The 13,817-nt window shown below is 42.8% G+C and overlaps 1 protein-coding gene across 1 annotated transcript in view; it reads right to left on the bottom strand.

The window, feature by feature from the left end:
* The window catches only part of LOC100774594 (cytochrome P450 4F6), a 43,651-nt gene extending 29,858 nt beyond the window's left edge, over window positions 1–13,793 (bottom strand). Inside the window, exon 1 of the mRNA XM_027419540.2 lies at window positions 13,590–13,793. The gene's annotated coding sequence lies outside the window, so the exon portion shown is untranslated. The remainder of the gene's footprint in view (window positions 1–13,589) is intronic.
* Window positions 13,794–13,817: the final 24 nt, after the last annotated feature.

The raw sequence follows: 13,817 nt of genomic DNA, 5'->3' as shown, positions 1-13,817 counted from the left end.
TCTGGCCAGGACCAGGCTTGAATCCAATACAGGAACCTTTGAGGAATGTGCTGGCTAGTGTTTGTCGACTTAACATAATAGAGTCACCTGGTAGGAGAAAGGCTGAACCAAGGAGATGTCTCCAGCACGGTAGGCAATGTCTCTGTGGCACCTTCTCGATTGTGGATTGATTTGAGAGGTCCCAGCCCATAGTTGGATGGTGGAATGAGCCAGGTGCAGTGGTATTTATCACTCAGGATGTACAGGTAGGAGGGTTAGGAATTAAAGGTCAATTTAGATACACACAGAGTTCAAAGTCAACCTTGGCCACACGAATCCTTGAGTCAGAAAAGAGGATTACACAAGAAGACAACAAAAGCAGAATAGATAATTGTAAAGGGCTTACACATTTATTTGAATAAATAGCTGTTTTCTATACTTCAAGGTGGAACGACCTATTTTTATGAGATATAAATTTGCCGGCTGTGGTGTTCCCATGCTCTTAGTCCTAGCACTTGGGAAGCAGATCTCTGAGTTTGAAGCCAGCCTGGTATTGATTTCCAGGAGAGCCAGGACTATACAGAGAAACCTTGCCTTGAAAAAAAGGAAAAGCAAAAACAACAACAACAACAAAACAACAAGTAAATTCTTTCTATGCTAATAAATAAATTCAATGCAACCTAATAAAATTCTACCTGGGAAGCATCTTCAACAACTGTTGCTAGCATAACTGGCTGTCAACATGTAGAAGAATGGGAATAGATCCATATCTATTGCCATGCACAAAACTCAAGTCAAATGGATCAAAGACCTCAACATAAAATCAACCACAATGAACCTCATGGAAGAGAAAGTGGGAAGTAGCCTTGAACACATTGGCTCAAGAGAACACTTCCTAAATATAACACCAGTAGCACAGAAACTGAGAGCAACAATGAATAAATGGGACCTCCTGAAACTGAGAAGCTTCCTTCTGTAAAGCAAAGGACATGGTCAACAAGACAAAATGGCAGCCTATAGAATGGGAAAAGACCTTTACCAACCCCCTCCCCCGCCCCCCATGCATCTGACAGAGGACTAATCTCCAAAATATACAAAAAACTCAAGAAACTAGACCTCAAAATACCAAATAACCCACTATAAAATGGGGCATAGATATAAAAAGAGAACTCTCAATAGAGTTCAAATGGTTGAATGACACATAAGGAAATGTTCAACATCGTTAGTCATCAGGGAAATGCAAATCAAAACAACTCTGAGATACCATCTTACACCTGTCAGAATGGCCAAGATCAAAAACTGATGACAGCTTATACTGGACAGGATGTGGAGTAAGGGCAACACTCCTCTATTGGTAGTGGGAGTGCAAACTTGTACAGTCACTTTGGAAATCACTATGTCAGTTTCTCAGACAACTGGGAATCAGTCTACCTCAAGACCCTGAAATACCACTGTTTGGCATATACCCAAGGGATGCACACTCACACAACAAGGACATTTGCTCAACTATGCTCGTAGCAACATTATTCGTAACAGCCAGAACCTGGAATCAACCTAGTTGTCCCTCAACCGAAGAATGGAAAAGAAAATGTGGTACATTTACACAATGGAGTACTACTCAGAATTAACAAACAATGACATCTTGAAATTTGCCAGCAAATGGATTGAACTAAAAAAGGCCATCTTGAGTGAGGTAACCCAGACCCAGAAAGACAAATATAATATGCATTCATTCCTGAGTGGATATTAGACATAAAGCAAAGGACAACCAGCCTATAGGCCACCACCCCAGAGAACCTAAGTAACTAAGAGGACCCAAAAAACATACATGGATCTGCCTAAGAAGGGACAAAAGACAAGATCTCCTGAGTACATTGGGAGCATGGGGGCAGTGGGGAGAATGAAAGGGGAGAGGGGAGGAAGGAAGAGAAGTGGGAAAAAATGTATAGCTCAATAAAAACAAATTCTAGCTGGAATATGCTTTAGAATCTTACTATAGTTGTTCCTTTCCAGCACTAGGATAGAGACAGCCTTGTGCATCCAGGTAAGCCATCTCCACTGCTGAGCTGTGTCCCAAGCCTACAAAACTTCTTCTGTTAAGAATTGAAGCTCATTAAGAGATACATTAAATTTAAGATAGAAAAGGTATGGTGAGATGGTTCAGTGGGTAGGGATGCTTACACTAAGCTTCTCTTGGTGAGCTATTGTTTATGATTTATTAAAGCTTGCCTAAGGATTCTGAAAGCAAAGTCAGCCACAAGCTGTAGAAGCCAGGCACACACCTTTAATACGAGCAGTCAGAAGCTAGGAGGTGTGGTACACACCTTTAATCCTAGGACTCAGAATTAAAGAGGTAGACAGATCTCTGTGAGTCCAAGGCCAACCAGATCTACACAAGAGTGAATCAGTCTAAAAGGGAATTAGAGCTCACACCTTTAATCCCAACAGTAGGGAAGTATATAAGACAGAAAGAAGCAAGGTCTCAGAGAGGCATTCATTCTCCAGCCACACTGAGGAGAGGTAGCAGTTTGACACTTGGTGAAGAGCTCATGTGTGTATCAGCAGCCCTTTCAGCCTGGGCTAGAGGTGACAGCTAGTGGCTGGCTGTTTTGCTTTTCTGTATTCAGCTTGAAACTTGAACCCCAATACCAGTCTCCGGGTCTTTTATTATTCATGTTATAGTTTATGTTCTGAATTCAATACCCAGAGACCATATTGTGGGAGGAGATATGTAGTCAGACTTTCTTTTGTGGGACCACCAGCTCCAAATAATGACATGGAGACTTACTATTAATTATGAAAGCTTGGCCTTTAGCTTAAGCATGTTTGAGACTAGCTCTCATAACTTAACCTGGTTTTATTAATCTTCATTCTGTCACATGGCTTTTACCTCGCTCCCATTCTGTACATGTGATTTGCTCCACATCTCATTGGTGTCTCTCACACACCTAGATTCATCTCCAGTACCCCTCGCTCTTTGGAAGTCCTGCCTATTATCTTCTGCCTCAATACTGGCCATTCGGCTCTTTATTAAACAGATCAGAAGGCATCTTTCACATAGTGTGGTCAAGTGTCCCGCAGCAGAGCTAACCTTACAAGTTCTCCTCTCACCTGCACACGCAAACTAAGGGACGTGTGCACGCACATGCACACACCAACAGATAAAGAAGTAGATGGATGGGTACAATGAAGGAAACCCAATCTGCCAAGTGCTAAAATCTATTACAAAAGTATAGTAATAAAAATAAAAATAATTTAGAAAAAAACTTTGTTATTGCACAACAAAAACAGGAAAGGAAACCTGTGTAATCCAGATCAAGGAAGGCAGAGAGCCTGAAAATTTAGTATCCTGTGCAGACAGTCATGTGTTCTCAGGATAATGGTTTGGAGGAAGGTAGGAAACCTAACAATGTAGAAACAAAAAGAATAAAATGAAGTCAGGTGTGGAATCCCAGCACCAGGGAGGCAGGCCAGTGAGATCGAGGCTAACCTCAGCTACACTGCAACTTGGAGGCCACTTTGATGTTTATGAGAAGCTGGCTCAAAATAAATAAATGAATAAATAAATAAACACCAGCCAGGCAGTGGTGGTACATGCCTTTAATACCAGTTCTTGAGAGGCAGAGGTAGGCAGATCTCTGTGAGTTCGAGGCCAGCCTGGTCTACCGAGTGAGCTCCAGGACAGCCAAGGCTGCAGAGAAACCCTGTCTCAAAAAACCAAACAAACAAACAAATGAACAAACAAAGAAACAAGAGAAAAAAAAAACTAAAAACCATTCTTGTCTGTCCCAAATACAGGGCAGAATCTCCCTTTGCATCTCAAACACCGAAGGCTACAACGTTAACTAAGAACACAGCTATCACTCCACAGACTCCCTTTTTAAAATTGAGTTCCATTATTATTGTATGATTTTGTGTGAGTGCCTGCATGCTTAGCAAAGGGATGCACGTGAAGGCTGGGGACAACTTTGTGGAGTCAGCTCACTTCTTCCACCTGAGCCATCTTTGGTTTGGGGTTGGGGGTCGAGACAGGGTTTCTCTGTGTAACAGCTATGGCTCCACCACCGTCTGGCCCTTTTTTTTTTCTTTTAAAGATTTATTTGTTTATTATGTATACAGTGTTCTGCCTGCATGAATGACTGTACACCAGAAAAGGGTGCCACACCAGAAGAGGGCACCAGATCTCATAACAGATGGTTGTGAGCCACCATGTGGTTGCTGGGAATTGAACTCAGGACCTATGAAAGAAGAGCCAGAGCTCTTTACCTCTGAGCCACCTCTCCAGCACCAGCCATCCGAGTCATCTTGCAGACCCAAAATTTGCCATTTCTTTTTGGTACAATACCTGAACTCTTCTAGCCATTTCAAAATGTACAAAATAGTATTCTTTTTTAAAAAAGATATATTTATTTTGTTTTCTGTGCATATGTGTTTTATCCACATCGATGTCTGCACATCATGGGAGTGCAGTGCCTTGAGGGGTGGAGGAGGGCGTCAGCTCCCCTGAAGCTGGAGTTACAGCCAGTTGTTAGGCACTGTTTGGGTGCTGAGAACTGAAACCAGGAACTCTGCAAGAGCCACAAGTGCTCTTAATCTCCGAAGCATCTCTTCAGTCCCCAACACTTTATTCTTCATTATAATGGTGCCAGTGTGCAGAACACCAGAACCATTCCTCCTGACCAACTGTATTTCCGAACCCACTCTTCAGCCACTCGACTGACTCCCAGACTGATAAAGAAAAAAAAAGAAAATATAATGTTCAAAGAAAACGATGTAAGAAACATTTTTGTGCCAGGCAGCCAGAGCTTAAGTGAGAAGTTTTATTAGAAACAGAATTGGGGGTGGGGAAAGAAAAGAGATAAAGAGACACAGAGACAGACAACAGAAGAGAAGAGGGAGACAGGAAAAGTCCTGTCTGCTCCAGGGGAACAGCAGGAAAGAGAAAGGAGTGTGAAAGAGAGCATAAGTAGGCAGGGTCTGTCTTTTAAAGGGTCCTTTGCACGCTCCCCCACCCCACCCCGGGCAGTCTATACAACCATGGAACCCTGGGCTGACCAGGGTACTGTCTGAGTGCATTCTGCCAGGTGACAGGACAGGCCAGCTTAATGCCTGAATCCTTAGAGGCAGTAAGAATTGTTATTATTATTTTTATTATTATTAGTTTTTAAAGACATGGCTTCTGTGTATAACAACCCTGGCTGTCCTGGAACTCACTCTGTAGTCCAGGTTGGCCTTGAACTCATAGATCCTCCTGCCTCTGCCTCCCAGAGTACGGAGACTAAAAAGGTGCACTGCCACCATCACTGCCCAGCTAAGAATTCTTAAAACTCCAAAAACAGGAACTGTAAAATTGAAGAAGAGAGGATAGAAGAGGGAATATGTGTTAGCCCACAGCCTGTGGAAGCTTGACATTGCATTTGACTTCCTTGTCCTGAACACTGTAAAATGTCCCCTGCGGCTGGAGAGATGGCTCAGAGATTAAGAACACTGGCTGCTCTTCCAGAGATCCTGAGTTCAAGTCCCCCAACCACATGGCGGCTCACAACCATCTCTAAGGAGATCTAGTGCCCTCTTCTGGTGTGTAGGTACACATGCAGGCAGAACACTATACATAACAATTTTTTTAATGTTATAAAATAAATAAATAAATAAATAAATAAATAAATAAAATATCTTTAAAAAGTGTTCTCTGGCTGGGCGTTGGTGGCACACGTCTTTAATCCCAGCACTCGGGAGGCAGAGGCAGCAGATCTCTGTGAGTTCGAGGCCATCCTGGTCTACAGAGTGAGTTCCAGGGCAGGCTCCAAAGCTACACAGAGAAACCCTGTCTTGGAAAAAAAATGTTCTCTGACCTTCGCATGCATGCCCTGATATCCACATACCACACCACAGCTCTAATCCCACCAAAATCAATAAAGTAAATGTAATTACAAAGGAGTCTTCCTTGTCATGCTTGAAAAAGTATTTGTCCTGGAGATTTAGCTGAGTAGTAGAGGACTTGTCCAGTGTGGTTCCCAGCACTTAAAAAGGAAAAATAAAAATCATGCTCCATAGTCGGTCCCATGTATTTTTTTTTTTCCTTTTCTTTTCTTCTTTCTAAGATTTTTGGTTGAGTTCTTGCTTTTTTGGAACCAATTTGGTTTTGTTGTGCCCAAGTCTCGAAGACCCCAAGAGACTACCAAGGAGACAGACTCACCAAACCGCAAACGCAAGGCTTAATTGTTTAATACTACCGGTAGGGACTCCATGTAGCAGGCTGACACAGCAGTCTCAGAGGGAGCGAAGTCTCTTGTCTATTGCCAGAATTTAAAGGACAAAAGTCACAGAATTACATCAGTAGGCACAGGTTGGATCCTGATTGGTTGACATTTGGAGAACAATTAGGGGAATTTCCCAGAGTCAGGGCAACTGGTTTATTAGTATTTTTGAATGGTTGGCTACAGAAGGGAGCATTAGTGGTTTCTATGGCTTTGTCTGTAACTTGCAGGTAGCCTGATCTCATTGGTTGGTGCTGGGAGGGAACATTCTGTGGTTCCTCTGTCTCTTGGAGGTGGTTTGTTGTCAATCACAATCTCCAGGAAGGTTGTCTTGGAGTTTTATTCACAACACAAGAACTAGAGGCCAGGGGACTGGATTTGTTTTGAAGGCTTTTCCACAACCTTTACATTTATATGGTTTATCCCCAGTATGAATGCTAAGAGTTGAATGGGAACTTAAGGCTTTGTCACATTGATACAATTTCTCCCCAGTGTGAATTATTAGAAGTGAAGCCTTTGAGTTTAGTTTACCTCTTTCAGGTTTGTTTTAATAATGCTGTTGATATATTTTTTAAGTACTTGAGACTGAACTCATTCCCTCAAGCAAGAACTGTACTACTGAGTTACGCTTCTCTCATTAAATGTTTTTAATGATTTATTTATTTAATGTGCATGTGTGTTTACCTGCATGAGATTATGTACAGCATGTCCATACAGGAGCCAGAAGAGGCCAGAGAACATTGGATTCCCAGGAACTGAGATACTGGCAGTTGTAAGGTACCATTAGGATTCTGGGACCCAAACCCCAAGTCCTCTGTAAGAGCAGTATTATTCTTACCACAGAGCCCTTTCTCCAGCCCCTGATGTTTTCTTTTAAAATTTCATTTTTATTCATGTGTATTTGTGAAGGGGCTGTGAACATGCCTACTGAGGCCAGAACATGGTGTTGTATTCCCCAGTGCTGGAGTTCCAGACAATTGTGAAAACCTGGGTTCTGGGAACCAAACTCTCAGGTTCTCTAGAAGAGCAGGAAGAATTCTCAAGCCCAGCTCTCCAGCTGATATTTAAGACATGGTCTCATATAGGCCCAGGCTGGCATTGAACATCAGTTTACAATTCTTGTGTTTTAACTTTGCAAGTGTTGGAATTACAGGTAGTTTGACCTCATATAGTCTATGGGGTGCTAGGCTTGGGCTTATGGTTTCATGCATGCCAGTCAAGCAATCTACCAATGGAACTACATACATCTCCAGTCCCCATGCCTTTTTACATCGATAGATTGTTTCTGGGTACCATATCACATGTGCAGAGGTCAGATGATGACTGGCAGGAAATCAAATTTAGGTTACCTGGCTTGACAGTAAGCACCTTTACCCACTGAGACACTTTAATGGTGCCTCCAGCCTCTTATTTGTGCAGTCTGGTAGCTATGTGGCCCAGTCCATCTTGGAACTCACTATCCTGTCTCTGCCTCCTGGGATTATATTCTCATTCTGGCAATCCTTTCTCAAATCCCTTGTGCTTTCTGGATGTGGTAGCACATGCCTTTTGTCTCAGCCCTCAGGAGACAGATGCAGGTTATTTGTGAGTTTGAGGTCAACCTGGTTATATAGTATGTAGACAAAACCTTTTCTTAACAAAACAAAACAAAACACAAAACTCTTGTGCTTAAATCTTGTGACTTCCTAGATCAGTGGTTCTCAACCTTCCTAATGCAGTGACTCTTTAAAACACTTCTTCATGTTGTGTTGATCCCACAAACATAAGACAATAAAATTATTTGTTGCTACTTCATAACTGTAATTTTGCTACTGCTAGGAATTGTAAAGTAAATATCTGTGTTTTCTGAAAGGTTGAGAAATGCTGGCCTATATTATATCTTTTGCTTACTCTTCTCTTGGGCCACATGTCCATTGCTTGTTGATTGTCAGAAATTATTTGTATAGTCTAGATGTATATGTGTTGAGTTTATACATCTCTCAGTCTGTCATCTGAATTCTCACTTGGTCCATGGTATATTATTGGCAATAATTCTTCGTTTTTATGTGTACCTATTCTCTCCTCCTCCCCCTCTTCCTCCTCAGAACATCAGGCTTCCAAAAGCTTTGGGCTCACACTTGTTAAACTTCAAACTTTGTTATTTGGTTTTTTGAGACAGCATTTTTCTGTGTAGCCCCGTTTATCCTGGAATTTGCTTTGTAGACAAGGCTGACCTTGAACTCAAAGATCTGCCTGCTTCTGCCTCCCAAGTGCTAGGATTAAAGGCATGTGCCACCACTGCTCAGCAAAGCTCAAACTCTTAACATTTTCAAAACATTGAAAACAGGGCTTCCACCCCCAGCTCCATCCTCTCTGGAATGTTCCCTGGTCACTCCATTGAACATTCTGAAAGTACCTGGCACTGGGACTCCCTGTGACCCTTTAGGAAGGCCATGCTTCCTTCCTGTCATAGCAGAGCTGTTCCTTTGACCTGAAGAACTGACACCCTCACACACTGTGCCATCAACCAGCCTGGCCTCCTTGTCTCTTTGCCTGAGTTATGCCCAGTTAAGATTAAAACAGGACAGAATACTAGCGGATGGTCACTTGAACCCATCCATTTGGTACCAGTCTGGACAATAAAACAAGATTCTATCACAAACTAATCAACCTAAAATTGGAAATAAGGGTGGACATGATGCCATGCCTATAATCCCAGAGGTCAGGAGAGGTAGAGAAAATAAGCCTGAGGCTAGCCTAGGCTATAAAAAGATATTCTTACTCAAAAAACAATTGTAATTTTGAGGCAGTGCCCAGGCTGGCTTTGCAATGATTTTTGCAGCTGTTTTCATTGGGAGGTGGGGGCCATTGCTCCAAGTGGTGAACCTGAACTGAATGGAGACTTATTTGCTCTGGCCTGAGGAGTGTTGTAAAAATGCTAATTCTGAAGCTTGGAGAGATCCTAAATGTTCTGCCTCTTCTCTCTTGGAGCCTACATTTCCTTGCTAGAAAATCCAGACTCCCATCAAGGAAGGAAGGGGACAAATGAAGGGTCCAGCAATGACAGAAAGTTGTTTTTCTATTTGTTTTGTTCTAACTCTTCTTTATTTTTCTAGTGTTGGATATAGAGCTCAAGAATTTGTGCATGCTAAGTGAGTCCTCTAGCACCAAACTACACCCAAGACCTTTATTTGAGAGGCGACGTTGTTTGCTGCAGCTGAGGGCAATGAAGCACAAACCACAAAACTCAACAAAACCTCTGTGGAGTTTATTGGGGAAAGGGAGCAAAGGGAGCTAAGGGAGGGGCAGGTGTTGGCCAACCGGGAACAGAGATGGAAGGGGGAGGGGGAGGGGCAAACAGGGGGGAGGCACTCACTTAAAAGGGAAAGCTTGCACATGCATACAGAGTTCTTACACAGCCATGTATCTATGTAGCTACACAAAGCAGGGCCCTTTGAGCTGTCTTTAAGTATCTGCCTGAATGCCGGTGTGTGTACCCTGCCATTTGTCAGGGGACGGGTTCAGCATAATGCCAGGATAGCAACAGAAGGTATTGTTATGTAGCTCAGTGGCCTGAAACTCACAAATCTGGAGCAGTCACCTAAAATCTGAGATTACAGGTATGTGTTGTCACCCTGCTCAATTTAAAGCTAGTGACTTTAAATGGTGTGACAATTAGAAAGAGTTGGCATTAATGTAGTGATTTGAATGAGATGTCCCGCATATCTCAGGCACTTGAATGCTCAGTCCCCAGTGGTGCTATTTGGGGAGGATTAGCTGTGGCCTTTTTGGAGGAGGTATGTCACAGAAGGTGGGCTTTGAGAGTTTAAAAGCCATTTTGTGTTTGCTCTGTTGGCTTCCTACATGCAGTTCCAGATGTTAACTCTGTTTTTGCTCCAGCCTCTGTGTCTGGTGCCTGCTGTCATGTTTACCTGCCATGATGGACTCATAGCCCTCTGTAACTATAAGCCAAATAAACCCTTCCTTTCATAAGTTGCCTTGGTCTTGTTTTTTTTTTTTTTTTTTTTTTTTTTTTTTTTTTTTTTTTTTTTCAGCAGTAAAACAATGCACTAAAACAAACATAGTGACTTTCCAGGACTACTGTGTGGCAGAGTAGAAAATGTTCTTGGCTGATCTTGGTGTCCTAGGAACGTGACTCCATGGCATCATACTTATGAACTTTTAAGTGCAAAGTATTAATCCCATTTCATAGATGAGGAAACTGGAGCATGAGAGGGAAACTCTTAGACTCCAAGGCACACACCAGACCCATGTCTGAAGACTACCTCTGTCTGAAGCCACAAGGGGCCGGGGATTGGCTCAGTACAGAAAGTCCTTGCTGTACAAATTTAGGAATGAAGTCTGGATTTCCAACACCTACATAAATGCAATCTGTAATGGCAACCTCCTCCTCCACTTCCTCCTCCTTCTTCTCTAATCCCAGTGTAAGACAGAGACAGAGGATTTCCACAGCAAGATAGCAAGTCTAGCCAAATCGGTGAGCTCTGGGTTCACTTGAAATCTTACTCCACCATACAAGGTGGAAGGCAGTGGAGGAAGACACCTGCCATCAAATCCAGGCTTCCACAACCTGCACACACTCATATATAAAGGGCCCAGACCCTCACCCAGCCCCTGCTTTGGCAGTCATGACAGGCTGCAGAAAAGACCCAGCAAGATGTAGCCCCCCCCCCAACTCAGCAGCATGTGCTGAGACCCCAACCTTGCCTGACCTTGCCCTAATCACTAGGAAGCAACTGCCAGACACCATCCATGTGGCAAGGAACCAATCATAAGTTAGCTGGCAGGTTTCGGATGTGCTTTACTGATGATAATAGTGGGATGCAGTAGATAGCAATGCCCAGGCCCTTGGATGGCCTCAAGGCATAGCAACCTTTCTGCAGCTGCAGCTGACCAGTTTAGGGGTGTGCTATGTTCCTAATTTGGGTTGCAAGAGACCTAGTAAACTGCTCAGGAAGGGAGAAGAACAAGAATTTTTTTTTTTTTTTTTTTTTTTTTTATGAGAGGATGAATAACATTGAGGACCAAGAATGCATGTGACTCATTGGTTCTTTTTATCCTTCCTCTTTTTTCTTTTTTTTTTTTTTTTTTTTTTTTGGTCTTTTCCTCCTCCTATGTCTCTCTTTTCTTAGCTGCCCCCATGTACGGATGACAAAACTTAATTAGAATACCACCAACCATTTCAGGCCATGGAGATAAGGGAAGTCCCTTAAGATGTGTAGTGTGGGGCTGGAGAGATGACTCAGCGGTTAAGAGCACTGACTGTTCTTCCAGAGGTCCTGAGTTCAATTCCCAGTAACCACATGGTGCCTCACAACCACCTTGAATGAGATCTGGTGCCCTCTACTGGCATGTAGGTAGAAGACTGTATACATAATAAAAAACAAATTAAAAAAATTAAAAAAAAAAAGATGTGTAGTGTTATAAGAAGTGACCATTTGTCCTCCCTTTCCTGATAGTGTCAGGAAACCTGTTACCTCTCCCACTGAGGTGACAGGTTATTTTGTCAATTTAGATGGACTAAAGCACCCAATGATTTAATCAGATGCATCTGTATGTGGCTGTCAAGTGCTTTGTGGCCCTCTGTGGGAGAGGCCATGCCTGGAATGCAAGGGGCCCTGGATTCCTTTCCGGGTACTACAAAAAAGGAATGAAAGGCTGTAAGAGCAAAAACTGACTTTCTTAGTAAAGACAAACTTCTGCTGTATCTATAGACTCAGCATCTGCCTGCGTTTGTGCCTGGAGACAGAGGCTCTACAGATTTTGGACTTTGTCAAATAACCATATGGAACAACTCCTTAAAATAAACCTGCTAAGATAGAAAGAAGCTAGGCGCGGCACATGTGTGTAATACATCTGGGTGGCTGAGGCATAAGGAGTATAAATTTAAAGTGAACCTGGGCTATATATCTCAAGATAAACGTGATACAGATCTTCAGATAAATAGAATGTATTTTAGTCAGAAATCAGTTGCTTAAACAAAATGCCCAGGACAAACAGTTTATAAGGTGGAGGACCTTATTTTGGCTCATGGTTTTAGGTTATCGTCGGCTGGTTCCATTGGTTTAGGTCTGTGGGAAAGCAGAGGATCTTGGTGGGAAGCCCAAAGAGCCAAGCTGCTCAGCTCATGGTAGCTGGGAGGCAGAGAGATAAAAGCTAATGCTCGGGTCTTTAGGAAAGGTCTAGAGTTCCAATACTGGCTTCAAGGTCAGACCCCCACCTCCCAAGTTCCCATCACCTCCAAACAGCACCATTATCTATAGACAAAGCCTTCAACACATGACCTTGGGGGGGGGGCATTTAACATCCAACTCCAAACTAAAAATCAAATTATTTCATTATCAGCTATACCCTCCTATATATACACAAATAAAAGTCACCACATAACCAAGATTCCTGCACACATGTTTACTGTGGCATCAAGTACAACAACCAAGTGATGGAATCAGCCTAGGTCAGTGGGTGAATAAATGGACCCCCCAAAAATATGTGGTAATTATGTGAAGTATTCATCCACAAAGAATGTCGTTTGCAGAAAAATGTATGGGAACTGGAGGAAGCCAACAGATATTACATGCCTGCTCTTTTATGATGAGTCTAAATAGGAGACAATATGAAAATAGGAGGAAGTTTATTAAGGAAGAGAAAAACATCAGGTGGAGGGATTTTTTAAAACGCCAGTCAGAGGGAACATGATCAGAGTTATTTAGTAGAGGAATTTTAAAAGAATCAGTGTAGTTTTGCTATATCGTGACTCTTTCTGGCTTACTCCGACTGAGTAGCAAACGATTTAAGATGAGATTTATTCCGGAGGGATGTTGTGACACTATTTCTATGTGGAAAAAAACGGTAAGACCCCACTGAGCACAAGGGCAGCAAAGGGGTTGGAGAGTTGTTAGTGGTCAAGATGAGGACTGGAGTTTGAATCCCAGCACTCAAGGTAGAGTTCGCCTGTACGTGCCTGAAACCCTGTCTATGAAGGCGCCTCACACAAGAGGATCGCTGTGGCTAAGCTTCCCAGTTTAGCCAAGGTAAAGTAATGAAACAAATAAACAAACAAACAAATAAATAAATAAACAAAAGCCTAAAGGAAAAGCAGGAGGACGTCTGACGCCCTCTTCCGGCCTCCGTGAGCAATCGCGCGCGCGCACGTAGATCTATCCACTCAAAAACAAAAGTAAAAATAAAAATTAATAAATCTTTCAGAAACTCAGTCTCGAAAAACCAAACCAAGACAAACAGAAGCCTTGGATGTGTGTGGGGAGGGGGGCAGCCTCACTATATAGCTCTGGCTGGCTTGGAGCTCACTGCGTAGACAAAGCTAGAGAGAACTTACGGACTTCCGCGGCTTACCGAATGCTGGCATTAAAAGGATGCACCGCCACAACCGGCCTGGGACGTGTTTTTAAATGGGATAGCCCTTCAGGATGAACCAGGTTTGTTCCAGAGAAAAAGTCTGAGCCAAGACTGGATTGTTCGTTGCAACTTAAACTTAGAGATCCATTCGGATGGTAGATGCTGCCGGACCTGTAAACTCAGTTCTTAAAGAGTTGGGCTCGGTATTATTCACCAATCAGGGAC

The sequence above is a fragment of the Cricetulus griseus genome, chromosome 5, assembly GCF_003668045.3.
Source record: "Cricetulus griseus strain 17A/GY chromosome 5, alternate assembly CriGri-PICRH-1.0, whole genome shotgun sequence".
Lineage (NCBI taxonomy): Eukaryota > Metazoa > Chordata > Mammalia > Rodentia > Cricetidae > Cricetulus > Cricetulus griseus.
Note: the sequence above shows the minus strand (reverse complement) of the source record. Positions and strands in the feature narration are given on the sequence as shown.